The following is a 15878-nucleotide window of genomic DNA, read 5'->3' on the forward strand; positions in this document are numbered from 1 at the left end:
CCTGTGGTTAAGGCCAGACTAACCATATCCGAAACCTTAAGCTTCACAGCTTCACTTTCATCTTTGTTTTTGCTCCTTCCTGCCACAAAAAACTGGATGATTTTCCCCACTTTAGTGAATTATCTTGCAACCATTCAAAACTGCTATTTAGAAGTGAGCACAGACACAAAGAAACATCTTATATTTATTTAAGTACCCAAATCCTTCCTTTCCTGTCACACGCAGTCTGCTGAACATATTCTAGATTTATAATACATTATTGTATTTGATGATTCATAAAAAAGGAGTAGTTTATAGGAGAGATTGCACATCTTGATTTTCCTTCCCCAGGACTTTGCTATGATGGACGGTCCAGGCGTGCCAGTAACCGCACAAGGCACCAGAAAAAGACTGAGGTAATGGGGAGTTGTCACTGATATGTTTTCAGCTTCGAGGCTTAACCTCTTAGCATCCATCAGGTCACCTAGGATTAGCGTTCAGTTAATGTCCCCCCATTTTCATTGACGTTTTGCCTGTTTGGAAGATCAAAGGGAAAACTTTAACACAAAAAAACTAACCCCAAAATGTCTGACACCTCATTTGAAATGTATCATCTTCTACTTTATATATTTAAAAAAAGGCTAGATGAGCTGCCAGTGATCTAAGATCATAGGAGAGCCATATCATTCCATTTATTTCTGAGCAAAATCATTTGTTTTGGGAGCAACGATGAAAGCAGTAGTGAGAAAAATCGCCTGCTTAATGAATTTGCTCTTCACGTCAGGATTGATTTTCCCCTGGTCTCGCCTGCTTTTGTCTGAACTCCTCTTCCGCTCTCTGTTAATTTACCTTCTGCCCCCTTCGTCTCAGACTTGCAGGACTTTTGTTATGAGACCCGGTGTGTGTTTTTCTTAGCGCCTCGTTCAGTTTCAAGTGTTCCTCTCCTCCACTACCGTTCAACAGCTCCCCTTTCACCAACACTGAAAGGAATGCAAACACACATCAAAAGAGGCCCTCTCATTTTGAAGATTTCCAGGCTTTGCTCTTCTTACTTTCTTCCTTCCTATCTTTCAGTGAATGCGATCCGTATGCTGGTAGGCTCTCTTTCCTGGCAGCGCGCACACACACACAGTCAGTTTCTCACACCAACTGCTGTCCCACACTCTGCTCACTTGGCAAACAAGGGACAGACGGATAAGTGAGGTCTCCAGCCCCTATGCCACCTGCAGACCTCTCTGCTCAGGTTTCTGACGATGACACTCATGCAGGTTAACAAAACAACTAAAATGAGCCAAAATATGGTTTTGTTTTACATATTTTTGGAGCTTCATCACACATTTTGTTTTGGAGCCATGACTAAGATTAAAGACTTTTGATCTTTTTTTTGAGGTATTGTAGACTTTGGATTGTCTACTACTCTTCATATTTTCTTATTTGTCACCTTTGAACATCTTTAATCCTTATGAGTACCTCCTGATCTGCCATCTTTTTGGTTCAGGTTTGGTTACATTTAGGTGACTAAGCCTGTTAGATTAAAGTTGTCCTATGACAGGGATTATTCACATAAGATGAAAAAACTGCTAAACTATTTTAAGTTTGCTTAACTAAAAAACATGAAGTCTGCTCCATAGCGTGACCAGTGGTGGATAGCTCCCACATTTGTATTGGCTCTACTTTACAGAAGTCAGTATACTTGGCTCTAACAAGAAACATGCCGCTCAAAAAGAGACTTACAGATGTACGGATGTATTCCTATTGAAACCTAAAGATGGTTACACGTATGCTTACTGTATTTACTTAATAGTCAATCTGGGGGAAAAAAGAATCCATTCGTTTTTTAGTTATGACCTTTTTGACCAATCTATATTCTGCATAGTTTGTTAATTACATTACATATAACCTTTTACCATATTAGGGTGTTTCACATTGTCCCACCCACATTTGGTTTGTTGGAATCTGATCACCACACCACACACCGTATGCTAGCATGCTTCAATAAAGCTGGCTAGCCTGGATCGAACTCACAATCTTTTAAAATGCAGTGACACACAATGACCATTAAACCATCTAACTGATGCCTTGATAATTGTATAATTTATATTTTTACTTATTTACTCTCCGTAGGAACGGAATAAGTTTCATGTTATTTTTAGGTTACGTAGGAATTCTTCAGCTGTCAGATCTAATTTACAGGTAGACAGGTGTACGGTGCATGGAGGGGAAGTGCTGGTGACAGGTTCACCGCAAGTTTCTTTTTTTTTACTGTGCTTTAGTTGCATCCCCTCTGTATTCAGAGAGCTCACGGCAAAATGTGGACATAAAAACATATGGTTTCCCCCTCTCATGGCCAGCTCTAACCACCTTGGCTGAACTTTCTCCTTGACTCTGTGACAGTTTCATAAGTAACCTTTAATTTAACTTCCCAGATGTTCTCTCCATGAGAGCATTTTTCACTTACCAAATGCTTCCTTCCTGAGACTATTCAGCTCATTTTTGGTCTTGGCTGCAACACTACCTAACAGTAAAATGGCAGTACTTTTTAAACCACACTCTAAAACTTTCACCTTTGGTTCACCACATTTGAGACTGTATTCAGACAAATGTCCATTACTTAAATGTTTTAACTTTTTGATTTCTGCATGTTGTTTTGGGTGCCAGAGTAAAGAACATAGGTCATGGTCATGTAAAAGTAAAGTCATGGGGTAATGACCCACCATAGATATGCTTGTTAGGTACTAAATCTTGAGATTATGTGGAAAACTTAGAGTTTTTTGACCAAGTATTATACCTTTATAGTCATAATAACCAATACCAATAAAATGGGTCACTCAACTGTGTTGGCCCTCTTTCTCCCAAGAGTTTATTTCACTTGAATTTATAGTTTTGGCTGGGTTTGCAGCCATGGCAGCATGCTATTTTCAGTGATAAATCTCTAAAAACCCAACAACAGTTCATCATTTAAGAACTAAAAAGCCAACATTTCCCTTAAAAGTTGGTGGAGACCGAAGATCAAAGGTAAACAGGATATAACTGAACTTTGGGATGACCACTGAATGGTAACGTGGCTCAATCTGTTATCTGTATAAGAAGGCAACTGTAGTCCACCATATAAAATTAAAAATACAAAAACATGTCAGAGTTGTTTTTTCTTTATTCTTCCCCTATGTAGCTACAAATCTGTTACAAACGAAAAAACAAAACAAAAAAACCTCTTGGGATACAATATTACAAATATTTGACATCATGCAAAATGCAGATGTCTTGTAAAACAGAAGATGTGCGCTTGGTACCTTTAAAAAAACCCTCAACTCCTTTCATAACTCCATAAAACTACTTAATGTGGTTGATGTTGTTGTGGCAAAATCTGTACCCCATCAGTGCAAAACAGTCTGTATCAGACTAGGAATGTTTTTGTTGACAGATGATATGCCAAAATGGACGGCGACTACAAAGACCTTTGGGAAAAGACAAGTTTAGACTAGGACAGGACACATTCTCCATGGGTGAATCACTTCTGTGTGGAGAAATGTCTCCCTTTGAGGATTTGAAGCTCAGGTCTGAAGGATCGTGAAAGCAGTTGAGACGTGAGAGGCCTGACAGCAGCACGTTATCCATTAGTTTGATTCAGAGGTCGAAATTACCACAGGCTGCCTCACATGTAGAGTTCAGGTCAGCCAAGCAGAAAGGAGACGATTGCCACAATATGCTTTCTCATTGCCAGGGTGAAGGTTGTTTTAAGGGTTAAGCACTTAACTTGGCTGAGCTACTTTAAGATCTTTGCTTTAAGAGCAATTTAATGTGCAGTAAATCAAAGGAAGCCTGCAAATAATTTCTTATATCAATTAAAACCACCATGGCTCATATGTGTGAGCCCTGTTTTCAATCACAGACATGTAAATCGGGGATTACTGAACTATTTTCTCCATTGCATTCCATGTTTGTATGAATCTACTATCCATTCCAAATGTTTACAATGTGCACAACACACTGGGGGAACCAAATCCCTCACCAAAGACCAAGTATCCAGTGGATTGCAGATCATACAGAGTAATGAGAAGCTAACAACTGATGTAATATAAAAGGCATCTAAAACAGCAGAGAGAAAAAAGCCCTGTGGATGAGTTCTTACTCCACCCCTGAACCTGACCTTTCCTTCTAGTAAAGGCAATATCCTGTGGTTGATCTCTTTGTCTCTCTCAACCAACAGAAAACAGATGTGGAGCTCGTGGCCTATATAGTACACGGTCACCAGCTGGAGGGGAAGATACATGAATGTGATTTTTTTTTTTTTTTTTTGCAATGGTGCTAACACTGTCAAAGGCAAAAAAAAAGAGTTTGGCGCAAATTTAGGTGTCACTCACATTCTTACATTTTCTTCCTGTTAAAATAGAGTTTTTCTTTCCCACTGTCACCAAATGCATTCTCAAAGTCAGCCTTTGATCGCTGGGCTTTTCACCATATTATTTTATAAAATATATAGTATGTAAAACATCTTGAGGTGACTGCTGTTGTGATTTGGCGCTATATTAAAAAACTGAATTGAACTGTTTTGATCTCTATTGAGTGAGTACATGAAAAAGGGACAAAAAAATATTTTCCACACATTCTTCTGCTGTGCAACTTTACACCTTAGCTGCAAAGTGGGAATGCTTTTATTTTTGCAAGTATTTACTTTTTTGCAAGAAGAAATGTCACAGGACTGCCGAATTTATCACAATTCACGGAACAACTATGCTCGCGCCAAACTTCACAGCAAGTTATTTTTTTAACATTTTCAAGTTATTTTAGCCAGTGTGGCCCCACCACACTGGTCTACAACAAGCATGCAAATCATTAATCAAACCATTAACTGATAAGCTGACGAGTTAGAAAGTTCTCATTGCTTACATATCTCAGCTGAATGAAGCTGAGCTGAGTCTGTATCCATGTAATGTGTGTTTTAAGTCCCAGCTGTCACTGGTGCCACCATGCACACTGCTGAGTCGTGCCTCACTCTCTGAAGCATTTGGGGGTCATTCATCCTAAACGTGCTGTTAGCACTCACTCTCGACCACTCCAGCTGTCACTGACCTCCACCACGACATCAGCTAAACTGCCACTCTGCACGTCTGTGTTCGGACGCTCCAATGAGCCAATGTTGGCATTTGCTACACTCAGGTTTCACTGTGGTGTGGCTTCCACATCGTTGTGGTGAGTTTAGTAGAAGTGTCTGATAGCTGACAGTCTGCATGTGTCTGCATCGGCCACTCGTGCCAGCTGCTGCCAATTCACAGTCAAAGCTTTAGTCACAGCAGAGGGACTCCCATTGAAGTTTGCTGTGTATGTGTGTTTATGCAGGCATCCAAAGCAGCTGTCAAAGCGCATCTTCAGATGAGATCCTAGTTGACCGGTAACAGTTATCAGGACCTAAAGTGCATTTTAATTTTTTTTAAAAATATTTTCACTAAAACTAATAATTACACCATTAGCTGCTAATTTCCACACTCCCAGCTTGTATTGCAGATTTCAGGTAGTTACTCAGACATCTCTTCTACTCCAGAAAGAGCCTCAAAACTTTCCAACTGTTCAGAAGCTGAGCTGTGGTTCTCGATTGATCCTTATGTGTAGAAATGGTAGACCGGCCCTTTTCCCGTGTGCTTTTATGTGGCTGCTTCAAACTCTAAAAGTACTAAATGTGTAGCTCAAGGTGAGCCAAATGGCACCGTCCTCTAAATGCAAGGATTAGATTTAGTGTTAGAAAAACCACTTTAATGAAGCTGCATTCTTTAACCTAGAGCGTGACCTTCTTATGTCAGGCCCGTATGAACAGTAACATGCGCTTTGCTGTTAAACAACCTTTTTCTGCCGTCTTCACCTGAATTTTTTCACCCTGGAATCCACTGCTGCCCTGCGACCATGTTTTGGCATTACCGAGTTCACGCTCAGAGCAGCCTGACATTACAGAAGTTTTGCATGTGAAACAAATTAGAACAAAAATGGGCCCTGAAGATAACACGGCGAGGTTTTCATCCTACTTTCTCTCTAATGAGCTGATTACAAAACACAAGCAGACCTCTTTTTGGACCCACGCCACAGAGAGAGAGGAGAGGATGGCAGCAACAGAAACGCCATGAGGGAGGAGGGGGAAGGTTTGGAGGAACTTGCTGAAGACAACCACATGTCTCTATATCCTAGCTCAACTCTGAGCTCCGACTCTTGTCTCCAGCTTCTATCTGAGAGGAGACTGTGGCCTGGCACTGAGTCAGCGTGATGTGGAATCTAATATTTCCCATCATATGGAAATGTAAGAAAAGGAGCCCAGCTGCCCTGCCCTTAAGGCTGCGTTGACTTTGTAGCTATGGGAGGGCCTGGTGTAAATCACAACTTACAAACTCCCTGCCCTCTCCCCTTCCCAACACAAACCCCAGAGTTAGGAGCACAAACAGATCCCCCTCCTCTCTCTCTTTGAGCACGATGGCTGCATTTTGCTGCGAGTGGCCTCTGCGCAAACCCCGATCTCTGCCTCTGCATCAGATTAGGGCCAACGGCAAACATCACAGACAATACTGCATTGTCTGTCAGCCTGTGTCAGTCTATCTCACAGCTCTCAACCACACAGAAAAAGCCTGCTGGGTGTTTAATGAGGAAGTGACAATGATACAGTGAAGGGAAATCAGAAATCCTCCTCATCAATGGCACTAACAGCTGATTCCACAGCCACTCAGGGGGGCAACATGGACTGAAGAAAGCATGCATGAGCTTGGAAACATTACTCTGCCTTCCCATGTGGTTTCCATTTATTCACAATAAACAGGACACCATCATCACTTTCTACAGACTCAAATATTTTAGAAAGACAGTTCGACTTAGTCTAAAGATGTGTATTTGCAATACGCACAGTATGAGAATGCAAATGTCCAATTTTAGTCTGGATATTAAACACCTCGACAACATTTGATTGTGTCTGTGTAAAAAAAAACCTATTTCCTAAAGTGCGAACAGGTCAAAGGTCGACTATTTCTGTGTGCTGTGTGCTACATTTAATAAAAAGCAACTGTGGACAATATCTGAAGCTGATTCTCTGTAAGGGCTACATGTGCAGAAGAGTGCAGTGCAGTTTAGGTGCCAACTTTCTGTTTACATCTATAAATGCTAGCTACAACAGGAAGTGACCATATCTGAATGAAGTGGTAAGTTTTCATCTGATCATAGCTGAAATGCTTTGCAGTCTGCCTCTGTAGACTGTTGGACTTCTTTGATATCAGTTAGTACAAATAACCGCACAGCAGACATATTATTGGTCCGATAATTTCATTAAAAATGCTTCAAAAGGCTCAGGCAGCATAAACGCAATCCAGAGGTCCAGGTCAGGGACGAGGTGAAGCCTAGCAGACAGCTATCAACTACAGCCATCTGTCAGTCAAAGAGGACACGCCCCCTAATGATGCAAAATATGCAAAACAATTTAAACAGGTGAGTTAAAAATATCACACCAATAAAGCTGTTGCGAAGGGGAAAATTAGCTATAGAGACGGAAAATAATTTGCTGCTCTCATGTGAAGTTGGACATCACATGGACGTCTATGGGCTCTAACAGACTGCTGGAGCCTCAAGTGGATGTTAAAGGAACTGCACCTGTTGATGTTTCCATGTTGGTTTTATTTTTCAGCTCTTGAGGTTACTGCTTGTAGCTGATACAGGCTAATATGGTCTGGTAATCTACCATTTTTCTAACGGTCCAAGCCAGAGACAAACACTTCATCACTTAGTCACAGGACTAAATTAAAAATATTCAGTGTTCGGCTTAAAAAAATACATCCAACCTGTCACTTTCCTTTGTCCACAGAGTTTATCTTGCGGTGAGATAATAGAATAAGTTTCACCACCCCACCCCCCCTCCCTCCCTTCCTGCAAATGAACTGACCTGTGGTGACCTGGGTAGGGTTTCCCCGCAAGACCCCCGCTCCGTGACCACCATTGTTCCTTTGTAAGCTGATAGACAATGATGATGTTAGACCTGAAACACTTTTGGGAAACCAGGCTTGAGATGAGTCAGTGGAGAAGCGTCTGTGAAGAGTTTGACCGGGCTGTGTGTTTGTCCACCGCTGCTGCTGATGACATATCGTGCATCACACCAAGTACAGTGTATACAAGAGTGGATGTGTTTAAGTTTTCCTCCTTTTGGAGAGTCTCGAGCTGACTGAGGTAGAATTACATGACAGGGGAAGGCGATCGTTAGACCCTCAGTTTGGCTCAGTTTCCCTGAAACAACTTATTTCCGCTGCAATCGTGTTGAAGATGAAGGAGAAAGGCTGCAGTGATTGACGAGGTCAATCGGCCTGTAATGAGCTTGTCAGTTGTTTTACTACACAGCCCTTAAAACGGCTTGTTAAAACTACATTATCCTGCATTTTCACATGTGTTCTCACAGGCCATGTGTGCTCCTTTTGAATGTGGTGTGACCTCTGTTTCTGTGCCGGGATTCGAGTGGCCACTCGTACTCGGTCTAGTGTAAAGAGGAGGGACCCCAGCCCGGATATGATGTGAGCCTCTTTAACCTCACACACTTGAGTCAGAATTGAACGGGACGCCTCGAGGGGAGAGAAACAACAAGTGTTAAAACAAGCGGGGATTGTCCTGCGCCACCCGCCATGCCAGAAGCAAAGGAGACGGGATTGAGTGAAGGACTCTACACATGAATGTAAGCGGCCATCTCTCTCTTTCGCTCGCACACTTTCCCCTCCGTCTGAAGTGCAGGCTGACTGTGAAAGATGGCGGTTGCACGCCGCCTTTTACTGCCGCTCTAAACGCCCATTAAAGTCTCATCAATTCCCTGCACATTTTAGTCCTCAGCACACCTCCCCACCCCGTCTGTCTGTGTGCTGCGGGTCTCACAGTGAGTCTCATCATCACCAAATCAGAGTGTCTAACAGATTTCGTTAATACAATATCAGATATTTCTCACTTGGTCCACATGTCAGCTTTGAGCTACACATTTCATTGTGTTTTATTTTCTAAATCATAATCATTAACTTCGGGTTCAGCAAATTGAAATAAAACAAACCAAATTAATTATTTTACAGCATTTTTTTTGTGATGGTGAAAATCAGTCGTTATATATTTAATCCCTGCATACAAACCTATACTAACACACAAACACACATCGTGCTATGTAAGAGATGTGTGATCGCACTTATCATCCCCTCAATAATGTGAATATTTAACAATTATGGGTTTTTTTGTCTTTTAAAAGAGAAAGAGAAACTGATAATGAAACTGATGATATCATGTTTTCTATATTTTTAAAAAAGCACAATGGCTGTGACAGACGTGAAGACAGAATTGTGAGTTTCCTGATCTTTTTGAACCCTCAAATTTCAAGTCAAAACCCTTTTTTTAAAAAAGCACACAACACAGCGTGAAAAAGAGGGAGAAATAAAACCATAACAGCCATGTTGATATGATAAGCAGAAGAACTCAAAGAAAATATATAAGTGGAAATGGCATAAAAAAAAAAACATTAAAGACTCAGAATGGACAAAAATCCTGAGACACCACAGCCTGAAGTGAAAACAAATTAAAGCAGAAAGTCATCTTAAGTTGTCAGTTATGGGACTCTCACAGAGACGGTCGGGTTTTAAGGCGTGCTCAGAGAAGATTTTAGCAGGATAACTAAAAGCTGGTTTCAAACCGAGCTTCTCCAGAACCTTACAGAGCATCATGCGTGCTGCCTCCTCCACGCTCTGTTCAGGCAGCTCACTCACCTAAAGCACATGGAGTGTGAATGCATCTGAAGCTGAGTATTTCCTGCTTTACGCTCAGACTGGTCGATTATTCATATATTAAAATTTCACTTAGATTTGTCTTCCAATCATAATGAAACTCATGTAATCAACAAAAAATCTGTTTGATTAAATTTCTCTTTAAAGATTCAATCTTTTTTGTGCACCTTAGCGCACCTACAGTAGTGCGCTTTCACCTCTCCCTAAAAGCTTAAATCTAATCACTGTTTAGTTCAGCTCAAGCCAAAATGGTTCAAAACACCCTTTGGTCAATGAGATCAACAAGAAAAAAAAGTTTTAGAAGGAAGGATGTTGTCTCCAGCAGATTAGGTTTTAGCTTCAGCTCTTACATTTTAGGTTCCTGGGCCTAAAGTTCAATTTAAAAATTTGAACTTGAACTGAAAATATCTCACCCTGACTCGGTCCAAAATTAATGTGTGAAAAACAACTTTGCAAAGCTAAGCAGGGAGAACATGACTCACAATTTTCTATTTACATTTAGTTCATCAGTCAGGGAAAAGAGCTGCAGCTGGTGACGGACTGCCTGTGAGGAGCCTGGAGAACATTTCCCGGTAGCCCGAGGCTCATTTTGGCTCGCTACAAACTCGAACGGTAATAAAGCAACAGGCAGGCAGGAGTTAACAGGCCTTTCACGACCGACTCATCAAGATCGACTCCCGCTCTCGCACACAGACTCTCTCACGACGCTCAGGCGTGCACATGCTTCTGCTCCTCTGCCAGTAATGTTTAAGTTTTTCAAAAGAAAATGAAGGGAGGGGGAGGAGAGAGAGAAAAGAAGAAGAAGAAGAAGATGAAAAAGGCCCAAAGATGCAGTTACAGACTGAAATATAGACAGTCTGAGGCAAGCTCAGTGAAAACAGGAGCAAAAACACACACACTCTGAATATATGGGTGTCGTTCTCAACTATTTTTCATAATCCTTTAATATAATCATTTAGCTCACTTTTGTATTTTCATCTGCTTTTAAAAATAAATTAAAATCAAGTAATTGTTTTGTGTCGATTAGCTAATATCGCCAGATTCCTCTTGACTCTTTTTATTGGTGCCTCCACAGCCTTGGAATTGAGTTTTCTAATCCACATAACTTTCCAAAAGAGGTGTCTAGTGCCTGTTCGATCAGCATACTGTTATTACATATCATATGCTGTAACAGCAAAAAACAACATTTTTGAAATATTGTCATTTTAGAAAATGTGACATGTATTGAAGTATTAATTTATTAACACTCACAATACAGCCTTTCCCTGGAACTCCCTACACTTGTTTTTTTTTCAGTGCAGATCGGGGGGGACAAAAGGCATAATAAACATAAAGATGAATTGGACACCTATTTTCTGTTCCACGTCCCAATTCCCATGGCTATTCTAAAAATTGTAGCCTAAATGGAGTCAGATTGTCAGCCTAAATTGCTTTTTCATTATTTATTTTTCAAGCATCCACGCATTCATCTTCTGGAGGTTCTGTACACTTTCTGGATTATAATCTGGATTACAATCAACTAACTGAAGTGATTGAAGGCACACATTCAAAGATTTGATGGCCAAGTGCTCATCAGTACGTCTGCAAAGTGTTGTCTGACGCTCCCTGCAGCAGTTCAGGGGTTTACACGGCACTTAAGGGAGCAAGCAGCCGCTATCCTTCATCCACAGCAGCTAAATTCCAGTGCAAACATTTTTCCGCTCAACCGCAGAGGCCTCAGAAGCCCCCCCACACACACACACACACACCCCACAGCTACTGCATCCCGACGCTGGCCGCACTTTGTGCCATCACAAGGTGACAGGCCGCTGAATGGCTTCATTGGTACAGTGCAGACTGTGAGAGGCATTCTCTCTCTGTCTTTCAACTTTTGAGTTTACTCAGCAGGAGTGAGTGGTTGTGGTGTTGGAAGAGGAGGAGGAGGAGGGTGGTGGTGGTACAGGGGTGCTCCTCCCCCTCCTCAGAGTCACTTCACCCTCCAAACCCTCCTTTCTGCCCCTGTACGCTAGACTTCATCGGTATTTGCTTTAAAAAAAAAAAAGAAAAGAAAAAAGAAAAGTACCCCCTCCTCCTCTTCTTCTTCTTCCAACACACACACACACCTACGCACACACACACACACACATTGACTCCTTTACCAGTATGTGGTTCATTAAATTTTCTGCAGACTTCCAGAAAAGACACACACACACACAGACACACACACACACACACACACACACAAAACAAAACAAGACAAAACAAAACAAAAAAACAAGAAGTAGATCAATAAAATAGGGCCTGTGTGAAACGGGGGGCTTCAGCAGCACACGGGGGCTGTGGAGATGAAAGTGACATGGCCACTATAGGGTCTATGAACGGCACAGAGCAGAGCCCCCAAACTGAGGCTGAATGAGCTGAATAGGCTCATCCATTCTTCCCTCCTTTCACTCTCCATAGGCCTGAACTGTTGGAACTCTTCATTCCTCACAATGGCCAAACGCACTAAAACTTTTTCTTTTTTCTTGTCATGCAAATCACCTCAGCCCTGACCGCCAGTGTCATCATGTGCAGCGGAAAACACACATGAACCTTCTCAGTTTTTAAAAAAGGATCACAAATGCTGGCATCATCTGAACCTTTAAAAAAATCTAAAAATTCTTTAAAAAAAGCTTCATTTTGGCCTTAAAGTCCAACAATTTCCCAATTTTCCTAAATCTGTGTCTCATTAACATACAAATAAATAAATAAATAAATTATAATAATAAAGCAGATTTTCAAATGTGACTTAGAAAAATTCCCACCAAAGACGGGGCTTCTTTCCCACTAACATTTAGGCCAAAGCAAGTAAGAAAAAAGGGGGACTCATAAAAGTCCACCCATGACTTTGGAGATCATTAGCAGCGCCTGTTAGATAGGAGGGAAAGCCAACAGCAAATATAGCTGCTAAAGGGCCCCACAAAGGCGTGAAGTGTTTGTTGACTGCTCAGGCTGCAGAGCAAACAGTAAACTTTGAATCTTTCAACAATAAGTACACATCTCCCACAGTCCCAGGCACTGATGTGTCCACGCTGCTGCTGCATTCCTCAGCTCGCTGTTTGATTTTTGCTCCTTTGTACCATTACAGGATTAGAAAAGTGGAGCGTGTGGCTGACATCAGAATAACTACAATGAAGCAGGAAAAAAGATATATATCAAAGGTTATTTTTGCTTGAAATGAAACAAATGAAAAGAAGATAAAAATACAGTCGACTTTGGGTACGTTAGTGCTAAACTGTGAAAAGTGAAGCAGGAGGATTGGCGCCGGGTATTCTGATCACATCTCTTCCCATATGGATCAAGTTGCAGGAGCAAAAATTTTTTGGATTCCTGTGTCAGATAAGTTCAAAGTGCAAATGAGATGTGAAGCTGCTCTAAAAGCTTCATCTGCCGCTGACACGCAAGGCAGCCGAAACAGAGGAAGAAGAGGAGGAAGGAGAACAGCAGTGAAACACTTTCTAACACAAGAGAGAGAAAAAAAACAGCAACATTAAAGCGACTCCAGTTAGCATCAGCACGAACTTCTCCTACCTTCACTGACGTCTCTTTTTCTCCTCAAAGCTCTTCCAGCTCCGTGTTTTTGCCGGGGGTGGGGGACTGTGCCAGGAGTCGAGATTCCCGTAAACTAGAACCGAGCTGGCACCAGCACTGAGCGACGCTCTCCAGGCTGGACGCAAAACTCCATGAACCGAGTTAAGAAAAGTTTGGAAAGCCGCAAAGTTTGCGCGACATTACACTCCTCTCTCTCTCGATTGCTCTCTCTCTTTCGTCTCCTCTGTCCCGATTCAGAGCGCAGTGTCTAACTTTTTCTTACAATCCATCTTCCCGAAGAAGTGCGCTTGTGCGTGCGTGCTGTGCTGTGCGCGCTCTCAGCTAACTAACCTCATGCTTAAGTTTCTTCCCTGATGCGCGTAAAAGTTTGGAAGCAAACGCGGTTTGTGTGCGTCTCACGGCAGTTGTTGCAGAGACATGCGGTGCTGTTGAGATCTTCAGACTGCTGATCTGTTTTCAATCCGACCCCCCTCCCTCTCTCCCTCTCTCTCTCTCTCTCTCTCTCTCTGTCTCTCTTCCCCCCCTCACCATCCCTCCTCTCACTCCCCGTGCTCCCTGGTGAGTTGGGCCATTTGCTGCACCAGATGGGCCGGGCTAACTCAATCCAGCAGTTGCAGAAAGCAGGGGAAAAAAGTTAGCTTAAGTTTCAGTTATTGCCCGGTTTTTCACAGGCTTCATCTTTAAGCGTGTCTATCTGAGCCGGGTTTAGACTTCACGCTTAAAATGCGCAAATCTGCATCAGCTGGAGCGTTGATGTTGGAAAAGAAATAAGCGCCTGGTAATTTTCCCTTTTGGGAGCAGTGATTTCTTTGAGTGGGTGGACACATTATCAAAGCGCTCTTTTATCATGAACAAACCAAACGCGCATTCAGCAACAGATACATCCACGGCCTGTAGTTCCAGTCACAGCTTGTTGATTTAAAAAGTAGACAACAGGCAATCTTCATAATTCATGCTTTGTTTACTTCCATGTAGGCTTTTTCATCTTGGTTGGAACCTTTTATTGAGCGGTGCAGCGGGGGCAGCACGGTGCGGACAAACGGCATTTATGATGTGATGCATGTACAGTAGATTTCACCTCACATAACCCAGCCAGTGGCAGAGCGTTCAAAGGCTCATTTTGTGGTTCTTTTTTCAAAATATTAGATGTTTTTTTTAAGGAAAGTGATGATGTGGAAAGAGGAGAAGGGAAGCCAGGTCCACTCTGCACAAGTGTGCGAAGTTTACTTTTAATCAAATCTGAATTTAGCTGAAGAGTAAAAAGACTGAACTCTAAATCCTGCTTAAGTACAGATTCATGATAAAATAAATAAATAAAAAATACCCATAGTATCCAAAGTTGAAGGCCTCGATCTTAGAATATATACCCCAGCAGATGTTTTTCCATGTGAGCACCACTTTAATGCTGAAGTGCCTCACGGTGAAGCTGATTTACTGACTTTATCAGCCACAAAATGCCAAGGCAGCATCTTATTTGTTAAAAAAAGAGGAACATGGCTCCCATGAAGGTGTCACAAGTCTCTAAAACATTTAGATTTACAGAAAGATGAATGCAGGACCTAGTGCATCCTTTCCCCAAGTTCATACCATGCAGCACCTGACCATCCACATAATGCAAAAGAAAATGAGAACCGTGCTCCAGCTCGCCTCCTCACGTTCCGGTCTTAAGTGAATTTGCGTTTAACACAGGCTTACCAAAAGCTGCAGAGCTCTGTGCATTCTGACTCTTTCACACATGGAGCATGGAAAATTTCAGGAGAATCAGTAGTCCTTTTTCACAGGCAGGACATAGTCTTACTACAGTAAGTGCCTGTGTGGTTTAGGTGAAGCTGTCTGATGGAGCACTTAATGAAACAGGTTATTAGCTGCTTTATTTGCACATCAGTGCACAGACTTTGTACCAGGTATCTGAACACTCGATCCATCAGCATCGGCCTTGTCAACATTTCTAAAAGTCCTGTTTTTAAAAAGCTGGGTGCTGCAGTGAATGTGTGAAAACAGAAATTATATATATAAACTCATCAGTTTTCCATTTCAAATAAAATATAATAATAACTGAGTTTTCATGTCCTCTCTGCAGGACTGTCTCCACCAGTCTGCATTTGGAAACGTCCCCTAGCAAGATACTGAACCCCAAAGCTCCTGATGCATGCTTTGCGTCAGAATGTGAGTGGCAGTTAAAAAGTACTAGAAGTGCAGCGCGTGTGTAAAGTAAAGTCTGAGTGGATAGTAAGAGTAGAAAAGTGTTACATAAATACCAGTTTACCAATGAGCTGTCCCCACTCATGACACAGTCACATACAACACTGCACAAATGTCTTGAGCTGTCACTCATTTCTTCATATTTCACTCAGTAAATGGAAAATAAGTCCAGCAGTTTATCACATGCTTATATGTTTGTATGTGTTTCCACTTTGAAACATGTGCAAACACACATGGAAATACAGCATACGAGGCAAAAACAGAGTGTGTACAATCCTAATGAGCCTGAAAGTCAATATTTAGTATGACTGCCTTTACAACACAGCCTGAACTCTCTTAGGTAGCTTTCTTGCAATTTCTGTAAGT

The 15878-nt window shown here is 41.8% G+C and overlaps 1 protein-coding gene across 1 annotated transcript in view; it reads right to left on the reverse strand.

Annotated features, from left to right (window-relative positions):
- Positions 1-13803, reverse strand: part of gli2a (GLI family zinc finger 2a) — an 80809-nt gene extending 67006 nt beyond the window's left edge. The window contains exon 1 of the mRNA XM_085135557.1: positions 13290-13803. The gene's annotated coding sequence lies outside the window, so the exon portion shown is untranslated. The remainder of the gene's footprint in view (positions 1-13289) is intronic.
- Between the last annotated feature and the right edge of the window lie 2075 nt (positions 13804-15878).

The sequence above is a fragment of the Neolamprologus multifasciatus genome, chromosome 16 (assembly GCF_963576455.1).
Source record: "Neolamprologus multifasciatus chromosome 16, fNeoMul1.2, whole genome shotgun sequence".
Classification (NCBI taxonomy): Eukaryota; Metazoa; Chordata; class Actinopteri; order Cichliformes; family Cichlidae; genus Neolamprologus; species Neolamprologus multifasciatus.